General features: G+C 37.9%; 1 long non-coding RNA gene across 1 annotated transcript; it reads left to right on the top strand.

Annotated features, from left to right (window-relative positions):
* Positions 1-49: 49 nt before the first annotated feature.
* LOC141736038 (uncharacterized) lies at positions 50-19530 on the top strand. The gene is made up of 3 exons (XR_012584888.1): positions 50-527; positions 3329-3438; positions 17741-19530. It is a non-coding gene; the product is annotated as an uncharacterized LOC141736038 (long non-coding RNA).
* Positions 19531-19840: the final 310 nt, after the last annotated feature.

Genomic DNA, 19840 nt, shown 5'->3' with positions numbered 1-19840 from the left:
GCCGGCGCTGCCCCGTACTGCACACCGCCGGTTCCAGCCGGGTCTAGGCGGTTCCAGCCGGCTCTGCAACGGCTGCACCACACGGCACAGCTGAGCCTGTCAGCGAGGCTGGCGGTGCCTCTGTGGAAACATGCTTAAGAAATGGCAAAAAAAAGACACCAGTTGGAGAGGAGGAGGGAAGAACTAGAGTGAGCAACAGCCCCGCGAACACCGGAGGAGGAGGAGGGGGAGGAGGTGCGCCAGGACCAGGGCAGAGACCCCCCCTGCAGCCTGGGGAGAAGATGGCTCTGGAGCAGGTACCCACACGGCAGCCCACAGGGGATCCTGTGCCAGAGCTGGTCGATATTCCTGAAGGAGCTGAGGCCTCTGGAGAGCCCACGTTGGAGCAGGGGGAAAGTACGAGAGGGAAAGAGCAGCAGAGAGAAACAGCTAGGTACTGACCATACTCACTGCCTCCCTGGGCAGCGCACGGTGGGTAGAGGAGTCTGGAGACTCTGGGAAAGCGAGAGGAAAGATACTGCTTTAAGGTTTGTCTTTTTTTTTTGTTTTGTTTTGTTTGTTTCGTTTCTCACTACCCATATCTGTTTTAATTGGCAATAAATTTGGTTCATTTTCCCATCTGTTTTGACCATGACAGTAATTGGTAAGTGATCTCCCTGTTTTTATCTCAGCCCACAAGGTTTCTTGTTTTCCTGTTTCCTGCTCCTGTCTTTCTGATGGGTGTGGGGGGAAGCGAGTGAGCAGCTGAGTGGGAGTTTGCCTGTTAGCCGACGTGAACTCAAGACAAGGGGGAGAAAAAAAATGCCAGCAATGAGCCAGATAGGGTTCTCAGCGGTAAGGTTTTCTGCATGGGGTTATTTTTTCTTTGTAGGCTGTAAAGAAATAATTTAGGTCACTACAAAGAAGTTATGCTGGAGCATAACCTGATCAGCTCTGTACACCCATTTTAACCTGTTAATTCATTCCTCATTGGTTTAGTATCTGGTTCTATGAATATTTCTGTTAATAACTTTACACACATGAATAGACCCATTAATCACAACTAAGGAGACTGGAAAGCTCTCAGATGTTTGCAAGAGAAGGCTGTTTGACTGTAGAAGTCAGCTTCACAGAGGTTTTCTAGGCAGTGTTTTCCTCCATGATGTTAACCAAAAGGCATAAAAGGTCAGGAATGTGAGTGTGCTTATTTTGGATCTGAGATGGCACCTAGATACCTTTACAAATATAAACCTAAATCATTTATACTGGCAAGTTTGGACAGGTTAAAGACTGTAGTAGGTTGGGATTTGTAAGGTAGCTCCTAATTTGGCACCTATGGAAAACTAAGATACTTGAAATTAAAATGTCAGTCCTCTAAACCTAGATAGAGGTGCTCTCTAGGAAATTTGGCTACTATTCACTGAACCTATTTTTGACAGTAAATCAAACCTTTGTATTTTTGCATCCCTTCACCAAGGTGTGGGTGGCCATAAAGCAATAGATATGACACAGGAGGGCAGAACTAAGCTGTAACTGTAGCTGGGGTCCTCGAACAGAGTTCCCTTTAGGACTGTCTTAGATATCCGTGCTGAGATGTCATCTAGTGCCAGAACCTCTCTCCAACTCCATTTGGGCTAAACAAAAAATATTCAGAGGGCTGTAGTTTAGTCTGACCTATTTGCACTGGTCCTGTGAAGTCACAGAACAGGTTAAAAACCACAGTAAATTAAGATGCTGTAGGCATAGCTGCAAAAGAGATCAGTGTGAGAATGACAAGGTCTATCCATGTTTGCCTGCCATGCCAAATTATGTTTCCATGCTTATCCTGGGATCTAAACCTTTCTGCAATCTAACCCCAATATCCTACAGACAATGACCTGGAAGGGTTCAGAAGCAGATTGCATGCACAGATTAATACTTTCCCATTATTCCTCATCTTCAGTCCATGCACAGCCGTGAGACCTAGAGTGTTTACATCTTTGTCTATCCTTTAGAAAGAACTTTCCTTTCATTAATTTGTCTAATCGTCTTTTGAATCTGCTTGATGCAGTTGGCATCCGCAAGTTACTGTGGCAACAAGTTACACAATTAATTGTTTTATGTAGTAGTGCTTTCCTTTGTTTGCTTTTAGAACTTTCCATCTGATAATTCTGTTTGACTACCTATAATTTTTGTGCCATGAGAAACAATAAATACTCATTTGCTATTCTTCTTCAAAATTTAGAGACCTCTCTCAATCCTTTCAGACCTTTTTTGTCTGAGGTAAAGATCTTTGGTCTATTTAATCTCTTCTTGTCTGGAAGCAGTTTTGTATGTTCAGTCTTGCCTGCATCTTTCTGATGGTTGTTTTATTCGTTCTGAGAAGCAAAAGGAAGACATGACAGAACGCACTCCATGTTTGGTGTGGATGTTCCGTATAGGAGAAGAAGGATTTTGTTGTTGTTGTTATTTATTTATTTCTCATCAGTTCCTGATGTGCTGTTACAGAAATACCAGCAAAAGTGCCTATTGTAGATGCAGTTATGCCAGCATAAACTGCTTTGTGATACATGGGAATGGGAACAAGCCACACTAGGATCAAGGAAAAACATTAAAGAAGTCAAAGTGCACCCACTATAAGGGCTGCAAAGTATCAGTAATAACAATAATAGCAATGATTCCTCGCTGTCTGAAATAAATTGTACCAGTAGTTATGTGTGTGTAGAGTCCATGCTCATACCAGCCATAAACCAGTGTCACCCAGGAAAATGTTTCAGTGTGTGCTTAATTTCAACCTGTGAATAATTCTACAGATACTCCTTTCATTTTGCTGAGTGTACTCATCTGCTTTTCATCTGTACACATGCTTTGCTGGGTCAGGGACCAAAGCATTTGAACAAATATTTATCAGATATTTCACAGAATTCTCCAGCTCTACTGGGAGCCAGATTTGTTACACCCCTGCATATTCTTATGCCAGGGGTAAAAATGAGCCTATTCTCTTATACTTTGAAATAGAACTGATGTATCTGATTGGAATCAGGAGCCTGAATTTTAAGCACATTAGTAGCTTGGTTCTGTGTCTAGCCTGTGCACACAATAACCAGATTTATATTCGAATAGTGGAAAGCTTTTCATCCTCATGGCTTAGTACACAGGTGTAATCCCCTACAGAATGGATTACTTTTACAAGCCGGATTCTCTAAATAAGGCAGTGGGTAGCATTTATGGCTATCTACATTGACTTTACCATTCGGGGCCAAGAATCATACTTAGGCTTGGTGTGATCCCAGACCCATGCATCCTTTATTTATCTGTTGGCTCCCCAAGATCAAGCTCATTAAAAAAAACATCTTTTCTTCCACCACAGGATATTTTTGTCCGTGAAGGGGTACCCTGAACTCATGTGATTCAGACACAGTCACCAATGCAAATGGCCAAGGGTGCAAATGGCCAAGACAGGCTCAATATGCGTTGCAGGTAGGTTCTGTTTTTCAGTGGAGGTTTGAACCTGAAGATTCTCCATCACCATTTCCTAGATGTGTACTCAAAGCTACACCTAGGAGCAGGCTAGCATAACATGGATGCAGAGTGATTTTTGGACACAACTTTGAGCATCAATTAGCATTTCAAATCTAGTGGAGAAGGTAACTTGGCCTAGTTAGTTATTTATCCTTCCATGGGAAGCTCTGGATGCAGTCCAAATGTGTCTTCAAACTCTTGGGCAGTTACAGAAGTGGGCAGATGTATGTGTATTTTTATAGACTCAAGCTCGCTTTTGGCATCCTGTGCTCATGTGGAGTGAAATGCTGGCTCCTATCTACCGATCCAAAATATAATGGGATTAATGGCCTTGTATCTTTCATAATTCATTAATGACTTAGGACTGCATATACGTTAGCTCCAACTGTCAAGTATACAAGTTAGATTTTAGCATCCATCTGCCCATATCGTGTCACTTAGAAAGTCAATCATTCACCTCCCCTTTACATGTGTTTAATATCGCCTTCCTGTCCTACTTCGTTATTCCTCGTAATACCCAGAATTCCTCACGTCTGAGGTAATACTATTTACAGTTTGTCAAGTTTTTGCTGGAGTTTTCTCATTGTCTAGTAATATTAACAAGATTTTACTTTTATTTACTGATTTTTTTAAAAGATTTTGTTGAAGATGGGTTTCATTTGAACACAATGAATTGTGTTGAATTCAATGTTCCCATTACTTTCCAGCCATCATTAGCTTGTCCTTTTGCTCATTAAAACAGGACTAACTGCTCTCTAGCCAGTTTCCATGGATGTATTCATACAAGTCTTCTTATTCTCCCTAGCTTCTTTGGCTAGCAGTAATTTGCGATGCCTTATTTATTTGCTGTTATTATTATTTCCTATCAAACCTTAAATAGATTTTACACTTGTATGGTTGCTGGGCTATTAAAAGGAGAGCTGCGAGACCCTGTTCCAGTAGAAAAGTTAACCATGTTGTTGATAAAAACTGGAAACAAAACTGTTGCTAGGATTCAGCTGAGTGAAAGGGGGTGACAAGACTGGGGGGATTTAAAAGCAGAGAGCTTGGGATATTGCCAGGGGATTTTAGCCAGCTTGATTGATTTCTGAAGAATGAAGTAATGGAGGGACACTAGACTAGAAGTAAAAATTTTTTGCTCTTATGTCTTAAATCCTGATTTTCAAACTGCAAAGTCTCAAAAGATTATATTGCAAACAGAATTACTTATTTGGGGCTGAGATATGATAGCCAAGGAGCTTTTCTTCATCCTCTGTTGTTAATAGAAATCATCTGATTTAGCTTCTGGTTATCTTTTCATTTGCTTAAATGTAAAGCATCATCTTCTTTCCCCTCAGAAGGCACAGATCTACTCTTCCTAATTTCCTTTTAGACTGTGGGAATGTCCGGTGCAGGGGTCCACTTTTTTTGTTGTTGTTGTTTTTGTTTGGGGTTTTTTGTTTGGGGTTTTTTGTTTGGGGTTTTTTGTTTGGGATTTTTTGTTTGGGGTTTTTTGTTTGGGGTTTTTTGTTTGGGGTTTTTTGTTTGGGGTTTTTTGTTTTGGTTTTTGTTTTGGTTTTTGTTTTGGTTTTTGTTTTGGTTTTTGTTTTGGTTTTTGTTTTTGTTTGGTTTTACACCCCCTGATGTAATTGTGATGAGGCTGGAGTCAGGTGACAGCACTTCTGAGACTTAATGTCAGAGTTTGGGATTGCTAATTTTCCAGAGTCAGGGAAAAACTAGATAGATAGATAGATAGGTAAGGTATGTAGGTAGATAGGTGGCACCTACACAGCTGCACACAGAATTTAATTTGGTAAACATAGAACTGGAAGTAATAGAAATATATGGCAGTTGGCTTCTTCAGACTTTCTTGACAGAAAAAGGTGATGGAGGCAGCTGGAGCAAGTCAGAAAGGAAGGTACCTTCCCTTTGAAAAATGATATTATCAACAGAATTTAATGGTTGTGACACAGAGTGGACTGACAGTCCAAGAAAAGAGAAATCTTCAGGTAACCCTGACAGTCCAACTGCATTACAAATGCAGAACTGCCAGAGGGACCAATTACAGTAGGGTTGTCTCCTGACCCACCTGTTTACAAACCTGCTTCAATCTGTAGTATAGACAGGAACTTCACTAGGATTAGATTCGGGCATTACTACAAATTGGACACGGCCAAGTTTTAAGCTCAGTGACAGAGCATGGCTAAAGTTGTATTTACCATCCTGATCTGTTATGCCAGAGGAGGACTTGATTGTTTTGGGCTTGTGGCCCCTGCAATGCTGATGGACCCACCAGCAGTCACACAAATCCTGCCTTAAAGCTTGTATTTGTTTTGAAAAAAAATCTGAAGACATGAAGGCTTTTCTGAGTGCATGTAGATTTCAAAGGATCAGCCAACCATACCAAAGAATTGTTCTAATACAAATTTTCACCGGACTTCTGGAACTTTTGCCTCAACTTTTTAGCTTTGCAATAGTCAAAGCCAGAGCTCAGCCTCTGAGGAATCATGTTTCATTATACATAGAGCCAACAACTGATTATTTTGCAACTATCCTCACTTATTCTTTGCAATCCCATGCTTATATCTGGGTGAGGGTTTTTTGTTTGGTTGATTTTTGTTTGTTTATTTGTTTTAAAGAGGTTGCTGTTTCTATCTGAGTTTTTTAGTTCATGTTTGGGGATGAGACATCAAACTTTCCCAATGTGCCTGTTTCTCTATTGGAGTCACTTATGGTTTCTCACTTTGAAAGAGGTTTTGAATAGAGGCCGGTTCTTAAATATGAACTTTTAGTTTTTACATATGTAACTGGACCAACTGTGATTTTTTACCTGGCAATGAATTTTAAATGATACTGAAAATACTCTATTTTGGAGTTACTGATTCTAGTGGCAAAAGTAAGAACTGTCTTTGATGCATCTGTACCCTGTAATTTTCATTAGCTGGATGAAAAGATGAAAGATCACATTCTGATGCCAGTTATCTTAATGAAACTCCATTGTTTTCCTCTTGCATAACTGAACACAGAAAGAAATTAAAAAAAAATTCTGACATTTGATTTTCTATCATACCTTTTGCTAAAGATTGTCTAAAATTCCAACAAGAAGTACATAACCATCTGGGCTTCATTGCCTGTATCGTATTTGTTCTCTGCATGGAGAGAGATTCAGATTTTATGTAAGTCATCCCCATAGGGGGAAGTACTGCTACCTGTTAGCACAGTGCCTGATTCTTCAAAAAATTAAACAAAATGCTGTGTCTTTAATGTCTCTTACTGAATTACAAATTGGGGAGCTGGCACATCTCTCATTTTATTCATCCTAATTACAATTGCCCTGTCAGTGAGATGCCAGCCTGACTAAGAGCAAATCAGGTAGTGACTCCCCAGGGTCTTCTTTGTAACTGGAAGGCTGTCTCTAGTGGTTTCAAAATGACAATTTCCTCTCTTTTACTTGAAAGTGGAGTGTTTCCCCTGGACAGTTTCACATTTGATTATTTTCACTAGCCTCTCAGTCTTGAGTTGCTTGATTAGCATCTCAGTCACCTAAGAAATTAGACTAAAGTTTATACCTTGGAAAAAAGAAAAAAAAGGCAGAGAGGGAAAAAAAAAAGGAAGCTAGTGAAAAATTATCTTTCCAATAGGTAAGGAGTTGAGGGTATGGGAGAAATGAAGCTCTGACGAAGTTTTGCTGCCTTAAACTGCATCTCTTCTGAAGGAAGTACTGACTCCTTGTTCAGGAAGTTTACTTTAAATATTTCCCTGCAGAATTTTTAATGGGATGGATCTTATTTGAAAAAAACTGTTCACCTATTCTTTTGACAAGTAACTTCAAAAATTATGTCATAAACTCTAGCCAAATAACTAGAAACAGAGTCTTTGGCTTCACTGTAGGTCTGTGACTATGGATTCAGTTGCAAAATAGAGAACCTCAAGCTTTAACTTGCTGGTTATAATCTTTCTATCGTGACATTTCTAACACAAGGAGAATATATACATATCAACCACAGAGACAGTTGTGTGCAAATAACATAGTGGTTTAGTATTTGAGATTAAAGGTCTGTGTGTGAAAAGACAGAGTTCAGCCTAGGTACCTGGGGCATGTGAGCCTTGCTGACGTTGAAACTCATGGTTCTGCCTCATCAAATTGTCTCATTTATCTGTCTTTCCAGTTTCTAACATAATTGTTACCTGGTTTCTAGGCATCAGATATAAGAATTAACATAGCATAAATGTTGTCCAAAGAGACAGCAAGTGATCCTCTCTTTTGTCAATCGCTGCCGCGTCTGTGTTGCTCAGGGTTGTCCTTGTTGCTTCCCTTTCTCTTCTATAATGCAGCCAGGAAAGAAATTAATATTTTGAAAGGAACATATGAGTTTGCTCCTTATCTTAAAGTCCCTTCTACACACATTATGGAAGGAGCTTAATCTAAACTCCACAATAATGAACAGAATTTTTTTCCCTAGTTCTAATATTTATTGGATTAGGTTTGTATTCAATTACATGATGTTGTTGATACTTCTGTACATTTCTTATTCCCACCCAAAAGATCTACAAAATAAATCTGGAAGAAGTTAATATCACATGTGTATCTCTTCCTGAAGTGAAAGATGGAATAATTTACAGTGTCCAGCTGCACTTGATCAAATGATTACCATCTTTCCATCTGCTTGTAAAACATTCCCACCTTTCACTAATGCACCTAAATTTCTGCTGTTCCAGTCAAACTGCAATTTATTACTGCCCACTTACCCTGATTTACTTGTGAAATGATTTGCATGGCTTCTGTCAATGCTATTTGCATATCTTTATTATAAATACTGCTTATTTGGGGGCAGATTTGATTTATGAGTGTTTGGCATGGTATGCCCAGTTATTTAGTTTTCATTTCTGATTTACACAAAGGGACGAGAGAGGCGGTAATTCTTTTTCTCTTGATGCAGAATATGTACAGGACCAGTAACACTTGAATAAGAAATTATTTTATTTTGTTTTATTTTGGTTTTAGGGTTAAGTTCTCAAATGTAAACAATTACATGTCTTGTCAGGCCTTTATAGCAAATCAAAATTTGTCTTTCCTGTGTTCAGCTCAGATAAAAATCAGTGTAGAAACTTCAAGGGAAAAATGTAATTACTGAAACAAATGCCAGGAAGACAGGAACACAGCACCAGCTGGAAAAAAAAAAAACAACTTTTTTTTTTTTTTTCTGCTTGTAGCATCTTCATCCTTACAGTAAAGAAGGGGCATGTGTTCTCCAATAGAGACACCATGACTTGATGATGTGCCTTTTGATTTCTCTCATCCAGCCTTATTCATATGTTAAAACCCATAGCTCACCTTTGCCCACAGAAAAATGAGGCAATAATTCTTTGCACTTACATGTTTATACAATTCTGTATTAATCATGTTTCTGTTTATTTTTTCCACGTATTATTGGGGTAGATAGGTGAAAGTTTTACATATTTTCCCTCCCCTCCTCGAAGTTAAATACATAATTTTTTTTCACTGAGCAGAAAACCATTTTGACATGTCTTGAATCAGAGCTGTCTTTACAGTCTGTCCTTTTGATTCAGGAGCAGGTTTTGAGACCACAAACTTATAGGAATAGAGCTAGAAATGATTCAACAGAGCCTGGTTACTACTTTGGCTGCTGCTTCCTACACAGTTTTCCATTACGCACAGGAAGGATTATCAGATGAGAGCTGCAGTCACACCTACTTGTCTCTAGTGATAGTAAGAGTCTGAATAGTTTGCAAATCAGGTAAACATGGGGGTAGAACTCATATAATTTAAACATAGCCATCTCGAAGTTAGGTCTCTGATGCAAAACATGGGATTATAAGGGATTCATTTTGAGTCAAAGGAGAGAGAAGCATTTTGGGAAAGTAAGTAATTTCGTCTGTTAGAGAGAAATACCTTAGGCTGATTGCAATTCTGGCTGTTCTTAAACAAGCACAGAGAAGTATTCCCAGATGAAAGATGTAATTCATAGTTCAGCCTCTACTAAATTAGGTAGAACAGAGAGTATTCTGTGTATGTTACTGTACTCACTTAATGTAAAAATATAGTTACGTCAGTAAGTTTTATTTAGGTTGAATTGCAGTAGCACTAATACTGCAAAACTTCGTGGAAAATACTAGGCTTTTAATTGTTGTGCAGTCAAAGAATGATCAGTTACCTGAAAATCCTTCTTCTTCATTGTCCTCCATAAAACCATTGTGGAAGACAGTCCCTGCAACACCTTGTTGCAGAAAATACTATTATTACCCTTTTACATATGAGGAGGGGGTATACAGATCTCTTGCATATTACTCAGTGAACTTGTACCTGAATAAGAATAAAATCCAGGCCCCTTAAATATCAGTATTATACTGCGTTCAGTAAAGTATCCTTCTTTAGAAGTCACATTTTCTGTGGTGTGTAGAGAACAACGCCATCCTGCAAGCAAGCCTAATATGACCCAGAATTAAAGGCAATTTGATAAAGAAGTGTTTGTTTTTGGACTCTTTCAGCCTTAGCTTTTTCTTCTCCCCTGTACCTGCTTTTATTTGCTGGTATGAAATAGATTTTTGGCCTAAGAGAATGGCTCCCAGAGAAACTGAGAACAGCACTGCTAATGCAGTAGCACAAGCTTTACTAAGCTAACTTTCCTCCTACTAAAGAAAGCCACTGCTAGGTTATGTATGAATCTTGTTTCTCTATCTTGTGTCTGAAGACTATATAAGGGTACTGGCAATGATGTTATTTGACACAACTTGTGCTTTTGTGCCGTTCATTTTAGAATGCCATTGTAAAAATTCCTCATTCTCATTAGCTGGTTGCTATGTCATTAACTCACTATAGAGCCCCCATAATGTCCCATTATACTGTACTTTCAAGCTTTTGGTTGTTAATTAAGCATGGAACATTCTCGTCTGTTACAGGGCTGAAATTAAAGGAAGGAAAACTTAAATTATGAATAATACTGTTAAATAATAATAATAATAATAGGATTAATGGACACCCAACTATGTACATAATTAGCCTAATTCCAATGAGAGGGTGATGGTGAATGTTTTATCAGTGTCACCAAGACCCCGTAGTATAATTACAGACCTATTTGTTCAATGCTTAGCGTGTGCTATTCATTATATTATGTGAAGAATTCAGCCTCGTGAAAAATTCAGCCTCTCTTCGGAAAAAAAACAACAAAACAAAACAGGACAAATAGTTTTCAAAGGGTACAGAGGGGTTCGTTTATGTTTTATTTGTTGAGAAAGTTTTTTGCTTCTTTTCATTGCCTTGTTCTTGTCCTCATTTTTGATCAGTAATTAAAATGTCAGCATAACTTCTACTGATTTCGGAAGAACAGGCTTCCAAAATGAAGAAAGAAATACATAAATAAATAAATACATACATACATACATACACTCACTCCCAAAAGTATTCCCAAGTAAAGATTTCTACAGTTGAGGTGATTATGTTATTTCTGGATTATTCAGGTATACTTTAAGCAGGTCTTCCAACCTTCCGCCCCTTTCTAGATGCAGCATAGAATCATTCAGTGAAGGTGTTTTTTATGCAGGTCAGCTATATGTTAAAAAAGAATATATGACATTTGCACCTCTTGTTTCTATTTAAAGCTGTTTCCAACTCTGCTTATCTAATTTTCAAAGGTGAGCATGTTACTTTTATTCCTATAATCTCAATTATATTTATTTCATCTTTTCTGGGTTACCTACCTGCTCCATTATGACTTTATAGCATTAAGCACTGAGTATATTTGGATGAGAATCTGACTGCATGTCACCAGACATGACTGTTTAAGTCTAGACATCGTGTTGTGTTTTTGCTTTCTGGTTTTTTTTTGGCCGCTTATGAAAAGTGATACTGAACAGTAGCCTTAGGAAGACAATAACTTTGGTTGGAAAAGACCTTTGGAGGTCATCTGTTTCAGCTTCCAATTTAAAACAGAGCCAATTTAGATCAGGTTCTTAATTCTAGCCACAACACATAATTTTGCGTAGAATTGGAACTTGAGGATGAAAAGGGGAAACAATCCTAAAACATCAAGGATCTTTTTTAGCAGAAGCTGGATGAGAAAGGGTGTTTCCATCTACAAAACACCGTATTATTTCAAAAAGTATTTTTCTCCTGCAGCTCTTTCCATCCTTCACTGGAATAGTACATGAAGGTAGTCAAACTGACTTATGTTGTGGAGGGTCCAAGTACAAGACCCTCTTCTACTGAATACTCATTGAAAAGGAGTGAATAGCTCTAACTGTAAGAATGTAAGACACAACTGAAGATTAACAACATGTGAGTGGGTTTGACACTCTGTGAGGACAGAGCAATAATTTGAATTTAGATGAATAACCTACTGAGGAGTCTCGTCTAACTTGAGCTGTGTGGTTGCTTTTTTATTTTAACTTTGACAAAAATTTAAGACTCACGAAGTCTTTGACAGTGTAAGTTGCAGAAAAAAACCCAACCAACCAAACAAACGAACCAGCTACTTCATTGAAGCATTTGGTCTGTGTGACTGCATTTTCATACCAAATCCAACTACTTCCACTATGTCCCCTCTTTCCTCTAAAATAAATAAAACATAACCATGTTGTTTCAAAATATTCCCAGCTTCTCATCCACAGTAGTATCTTGGATGAGGCTCAAATCTAGGCAGACCACATAGTACACAAATTGCATAGTTTAGTGTGGATAATCATATTTATTCCCTATTTCCCCTATGAACAGTTATCAGCTACTTGTCTGGATTTTATTCCCTTTTTTGTTTTACTTCCTTTAAACTAATTTTGGAAGTGCATGGCAGGGTGTCTAAAGACCCTTCTTAAGAAAGTCTTGACATTGGAAGGCAGTAACTTTTAGAACATGCCATTACTATGGTAGTTCTGTGATAGCTGTTAGTCATATAAGCGACTGCTTTGGTTTGATATTTTACCTTACACATCTTGACATGGAATTTATGGGATACTGTTCAAAAATATTCCTCCTTTTTACCCTAGATTCTGGTAACCAGGAAGCCATTTAAATGTCTGTGTGTGACAGAGAATGTCAGAGACTGTGAAATGGAGTACTGATCTTCTGGCCCCTGATTATGGTCTTTTTCCATTATGTTCAGTCCCTATTCCATTGCAGAATATGTCCAGTTTGCTTTCCATCATCCTCAGCAATCTGTCCAGAGATTTTCCCTCATTCTAAGTAACAATGCTTTATGTTACTTCCTTTCCTTGGTGTAGTCAGTATAATTTCTGAATTATTTCTTAAAATACTGTTTTCAGCCTGTGTTTTTAATTCTTCCCAAAATCTAAGCACTCTTTTGCAGATGCGTTTCTCTGATTCCTGGTTTTATCTCCAGGCCTTTGCAATTTTGTATCATTTGGAAAGTCAGAATTTTCAAGGTCTTCATCCTCACCCTAATCCAACAGCTCACTGAACAAGGATAAAAGAGCTTGATTAGGAAAAGATCTAAGTTCTGTGTTTTGCTTGTGTCTAGTAACAATTATTTATAGTGAGTGTTTATATTTTGGCATGATCATTATTATTAGCACTGCTGCATTTCCAAATACTGAAGAAATGATGCTGCAAAATGCAGTTTATTTGAATATTAAAATTCTGTACCCTTAATTCTTTGAAAAGAGTGGTCAAGGGAATAGATAACCGTGACAAAAACATCCATTTAAATTCATGCAATAGATCTAAAACTACCAAAATTTATAGTGCTGTTCAGATCTGTCCTTTATTTATCATGATAATAACAGTAACTTATTTTTATAGGACAATGTTCCATGAAACAGGGTGAAATGAATAGGACAATAATCCTTGTCCTAATTTTTTAGTAACAGACCAAAGCAAACAGGTTTTCAAAGGATAAAATGTCCTTTTAAAATATGTGCCTCTATCCTTCTCCTCCTCTCTACAACCTTTGCCTTCACAATGTTTTTGAAACCTTCTCTCTTCCCAGCATCCAGTGGCAGTTGTCCCCTCTGTGCCAGCTTTTCTGCTTTATGGCTTGCTTAAACTCCACAGCGGGTTGCGTTTAAATTCTGTTCAGCCACACGCTTCCCCTGTCCGCAGGTCCCTGATCTAAAAAACAACACCCTCATCTGGAAGGAATGGTTTGTTTTGAGAGGGTTTTTCATTTTGTTTTCTTTATACGCGTGTGCATCTGTGAGTGTGTTCTCAGATGATTTCCAACACACAGGTCGTGGTCAGGTCCCACATCTGAGGGTAGTGAGTAGTATCTAGTTAGCATGGAGGGGTCTAAAATCAAAATTACCTAGAAGAACTTCTGTCTGTCTGTCTGGTTTGGAGACAATAAATTTCAATTTAGACCATAAAGTCCGCACCTCCTAAAACAGAATATCACTTGCCAGGCTGGAAATTCACTTAGCATCCTCCGAAAATTGAGTCGTCATCCTGTGTTCAGCACATGGGTAACTGGTAACTTGGTAATTTGGGTAACTGAGTTAAGACCTTACTTTGAAACTTGATGATTTTTAGAAACGGTATGTTTCTTCAGCTTCAAATAGAGTCAAAAGAGACTGACAGCACTGCTGAGGTACTTCAGGTATCGTTACTCTTCAAATTTGTTTGTAATTCTAATAACATAGACATCCTAGCCACTTTTTTTTTTTTTTTTCCATTCTGGGACAAAATACCAATATAAGTCAGAGAAGCAGGTTTTGGTTTTGTTTTTAATAGTCATTCAATTCACTAGGAAGTGACTTGGGATGTGTTAAAGAAAAATGACTAGCACTTTAGACACTTAACACTAAACGTCCCTCCACACACACACCATCTACAGCGTGAAGAACATAGCTTCAAACCAGACATTTCTGACACTTGACTAGCAACTCTGTTATCTAACAGCAGTAGCAAGCAATTATCACCTTGAAGACATCACGAAAAAATGTCAAAAATTCCTTGTTTCTCATTGGAAAAATCAGCACAGACTATTTCATTTTAGTACAGAAACATTCATATCAGATCAGTTTGCATGATCAAACTGAAGTTAGAAACACTCATTTGTCACCACCTTACCTGATGGCGGGTATGGCTGACTACCTGCTACCCTCCTTTCCATCCTAATCAGGCTTTTCTGATGGACCCTATCTCAGAGTTTCCCCATTATCTGAGTTTACCACTGAAATGTGTGATGAGAACTATGTTCTAATTAGGAGTTCAGTTACAAATGGAGATAAAAAATTCCATTGATTGTGAAATTACAATTAATGTCATGAATCATAGAATCATAGAATTGTCTAGGTTGGAAGCGACCTTTAAGATCGAGTCAAACCTTTAAGCTAACACTGCCAAAACTACTACTAAACAATGTCCCTCAGCACCATGTCTACACTTTCCTTAATACCTCCAGGGATGGTGATTCAGCCACTTCCTGGGCAGCCTGTTACAATGTTTGATAATCCTTTCTGAGAAGAATTTTTTCCTAATATCCATCCTAAACCTCCCATAGCACAACTTGAGGCCGTTTCCTCTCGTCCTATTGCTTGTTACTTGGGAGAAGAGACCGACCCCCACCTCGCTACACCCTCCTTTCAGGCAGTTCTAGAGAGCGAGAGGGTCTCCCCTCAGCCTCCTTTTCTCCAGGCTGAACACCCCCAGCTCCCTCAGCTGCTCCTCATAAGACTTGTGCTCCAGACCCTTCACCATCTTCCTGCCCTGAAGGATAGGATAAGCTGTCTAAATCGGAACTCGCAAACTACTTCAGTATCTGATCAAAAAAATATGAAGGATTTTGACTGCATATGACAAAATAAAAACCATTTTCCTGTTTGAGTCAACTGTATTTTACCACGTTGTTTTGCTATTTCCTTTTTTTTCCCAATTCTTAGAATTTTACAAATATATATACATACACACACACATATATACACAGAATGCCTTTTAATCTTTTTTGTGTCAGTTTGGGGTGAAATAAAAAATTCAGTGATAAAAAGCTCCCTTTGAGAAGTAAACCCAGTTTTTCTACCTATTCATTACTTTTGGACATGGGCTTTTAAATGTTTTGGGGCAGCTGTCCAAAATTTCCTAAGCATTGGGAATTTAGTAGTTCTAGGCCTAAGTCTGTAATCCTGTTTCAAGAGAGTAATCCAATCATCACTGAAACTTGAAATTTCTCTCCTCCAGAAGTTCACTTGTTTTGAAATGTCTTTTTCCTAAATTACAATTAACTGTCCAAGCAACCTACATTATCCACAAAACTAAAGTTCTGACAAAAAGACATAAACATGACCTTATTAATGCATTTAATACTGATAAAACAAAGTGCTTCATTTTGACCATATGCTGTAATTCCAATGACAGGAAACTTCATAGAAATCATCTCAACCAGGTTTTTGGTGAAAATAGCAGTGACACTGTTGTTGGTATAGAGTTTCATTTGGAAAATCAGCATTTCTGACAGAAAATTGTTCCATCATAAAAAAGTTCTCTTTGATTTAATGTAATTACTGCTCAGAAGTTGATTTCTTTTGAACAAAATGGGATTGATTATGTGAATAACATTTCGTTATATTAATCAGATTTTCTAGGCAGATCCATTACCTCCCTGTTTGTATGCATCCTTTCACTTCCCTGTTCACTAGAGATTGGACTGTTTATGACAAACTTTTTAATGCCTAAATCATCTTTAATGCTTCAACCATCTTTGCAGACCCTCATCTGCAATGGCCAAATTCGAACATTCTGCTTTTTTCATATGGTCAAGGCAAGCAATTCTGGGACTAAGTGGCTCCCTGTGCTAAGTAGGAATAATGGGACAGCATCAGACACGGAAGTAAGCCAGAAGCGATCATCCCATTGGAAAGCTGTGATCTACAGGCTGTTATTGGATCACTCTGCTTTTTAATATTAATTGACCATCAAGTAATAAGACGTCACAATCGCCTTGCTTTCAGTTACATTCTGAAGTGGCTTAAAAGTACTTGAGAACTGTCAAGAGTTGGTAAGAATTTCCAAAGAACTTAGTGTTGCTAGAATTTCGTCTGAACAGACTTTTCTTTTCCTTTTTTTTTTTTTTCTAGGGGGGAGTGAGGATATGGATGATGGAATAAAGCAGTCTTTTCATTTATATGATAATACATGTCTTTCATAGACAGTGACAGGCCTACAATAGAATGTTATTAGGTAACCTCCTGTCTATAGAGATGCTTTGAATACAATTCTTTTCCAGCATTATTAAGTTACTGCCTTTGTTAAACAACCAGTTTTGGTCAGTCCCACAAAACATGCCTCAAATAAGGTGCAACTGTACAATAGAACATTTCTTGTAAAGTTTAACCATGAAATAGTGCATTTTCATATTTAAAATAGGGATGATCATTAACAGCCTTAATGCTTTAACCAGGCATAGCGGAAAAAAAGGATAAAAAGGAAAGTTTTAAGGACATTTATAATAGTTCTTTTATTCTCCAAAGTAAAATCACAAGTTAGGATTATTTTTACTTGGCTCTAGCTACCTGAATGTTAACCTTTTAGTTTAAGCTGTCATCCAGAAACTTTGTGTGTCAATGGAAAGTGACACCTAGAGATGGTGATTCATCCCACCTATCTAGACAGCAATCTTAGGATGGGATGAATCACACACCTAGAGCTTCCAGTATTTCACCGCCGACTCTGGAGTGAGACTGAGCATCTAGTTCTGACTAGATACATAAGCTGTTATAGGTACATGAGATAAATCCTACTTCTAGTGTGATGGAAAACAATAATGAATTCTCTGAGTTTCTTATTAATACTACTTATTTCCAATTTAAACCTTGGCCTTCTGATGGAAGAAAAGGTAACTTGAGTGAGATCTTACAACAAGGATCAGGGCATTGAATTTTGGCAACTCCTGTTACAACCAGAAGTGACCACTGCAGGATGTTTGCTCAGAATTTTGCTTCATATTGACACCTACATGTGCAAGTTTTTTTGGTCACTACTTAATTAATGTTGCTGGAGATGGATGTCTTCTTCTTATAAAACTGAACTGTTGATGTTTGAAAATTAATCACTGGACCACAGTGTCATTCCTAGGGACTGTGACAGGCAGCTGTTTCTTAAATGCATAAAGAGTCGAGAGAAATTCAAAATAATGGGGAAACAGTTAGGCCCGGAAATATTGTGCATAGCTAACTCCTTGTGTGGCTAAAACCAAGTATCAATGAAGTTAGCTAGAATATGCTTCATCATTAAAGTCTTGCTTCAGAAACTGCACAATGACAGCTAAAACTTTTTTTTCTTTTTTTCTTTTTTTTTTTTTTTTATTTGAATGCTCAGAAGAGATAAGAAAGCCAGAAGAAGAACAGATGTGTTAGAAGTGTGAAATGGATTAACATCAAAGCCCCCTGGGAAAATCTGAAACATGAAATGAAGGATCCTGAATGACAAGAGCTATTCAGAATGCATTAAAAGCTCTGCAGTGCATTTTGGTGCTGTCTGTGTGAGCAACGCGAGGCCCTGTGTGCTAGGGAGAGATGCTGATAACGAAAGCTCTGTGAACTTCAGGGAAATTCAGTTCATCGCTGAGAACTCACCTTGTGGTACAATTTGAATGAGATAGAAAAAGCACCCAAACTAGTGATTGCCAATATTTATTGTCCCCAGTGATATGAAGTGAATAGATAATTTAAGCCTTGGACTACGCTGTAGGTGAACCAGTCATGATTTGAAAATCAGAGCCTATTTTAGTTATATATTCTTTGAGTGTTTAAAGCTGTCTGTTATTCATCAGTTGACAGATTAGCATGGACAGCATATTTTGATATGCTCAAAATCAGAGAAGGTAAACAAGAAAAAACAATGTAAGAGATATCTTTTCAATTTCTTGATTTTCACACAGATTATTTGGAAGCAGATTATTCATAGTTTAGGCAAATTTACATTCATAAATGGTTTCTGAACTGGCAGGCACTGGTATCTTTATAGGTATTGATAGAAAGAGGTCACCAATATTCAAAATGTGAAGAAGACTGTACAGGCTACTGCTGAGTTTTTACTTCATCTAAACTCAATAAAAGTCAAAGGAAGTTGGTCACATAATACAGAAATTATATCAAAATTTAGTCCCCACTTTATGGCAGACTGAATTTACTGCACTTTCAGAATATAAATCTCATACTAGACATTTTGGACAAGTCCAGCTAAAATTCACAGAAAAGGACAGTCTTTCAGTTGGCTACAATGGATTTCTGATGAGGACTCAGAAGAACTTACAGTGAAAAGCTTCCTGAAGACATTTCCAGCACTTCACACAATACGAATTGTATTCATTCCTGAATATCTCTCTTGTACAGACATCATCATGGCTTGAGTGAAAATCTCAGGCCTTTAAGTTCCATTCCAAGTGGTGTTTTCATCCCACTGCTGATACAGACCACAGGGTGATTTAAGCCAGACGGCTTCCCTCGACAAGGTGCTGCTTTAGTCATCTGCAGGTGTCAGGCTAGGTAAGAAACGAAACAAAAACAACAAAAAAGCCCGACAAACAAAAGCAGGATTTCTCACAATCTGAAAAACAGGCCAGTCCTCAGAGATTAGCATCCTCTTGGTGCAAAGATTTCTGCCTCTATTGATCTCTGCCAATTTTGGACAGGTGCATCGGGGTCTGATACAAGCGAATTTATGAAGCAGACAGTTCCATAATTTTTCAGCCTTGTCTGGCAGTTAAGTTCATATATTGTCCAAAATATGTCATGACCTTTAGAGAGTTTCCAACTTACTTATGTATACTATTAAGAAAACCCATTACTCGTAGACTGAGGTACATGCACTGCCACTGCCATACATGCAATTGACTGATTCTTATGAGCTTCTTTTCTGCTTCTTTTTTTTTAAATGGCAAGGGATTAACTTGAAATGACATAACTTTCTTTTACTCTGTACTGGTAAAGCTTTTAAAAATATAACCAGAGGACAATTCATTTTGATGCTTTTAAAGTAAAATAACATTCTCCAGACTGAAAGTTTTATAGTTAGGAGAATCTATTCTAACAGAATCTATTAGTTTGTAAATCAATATCCCCTGTTGATTAATTTCCTAATAAAAAGTGCATATATCTTTATGCTCTATTCTACTGAGTTCAGTTGTATTATTGGACTAAACAACACGATTCTTCAACCCTTATTTATGTTCGCACAAATAATCCCATTATATGTTCAACATAACAGCTGATAAAATGATTATTCTCAGAATGTGCATTCCAGCATAGAAAGTTTTTGGCACAGACCGAACTTAAAATTTTAAATAGCATGTGCAAGAGTTGGACGCGCAGGGAGAGGTTGATCTTACTTAATTTTAGAGTTATATAGCTGAACAAGTCATCTTTGCCTCCCTTTATAGTCAACAGAGAAAAATAAGCTGTATGAGAGAACCATTTG

This window comes from Larus michahellis, chromosome Z (assembly GCF_964199755.1).
Source record: "Larus michahellis chromosome Z, bLarMic1.1, whole genome shotgun sequence".
Taxonomy (NCBI): Eukaryota; Metazoa; Chordata; class Aves; order Charadriiformes; family Laridae; genus Larus; species Larus michahellis.
Note: the sequence above shows the minus strand (reverse complement) of the source record. Positions and strands in the feature narration are given on the sequence as shown.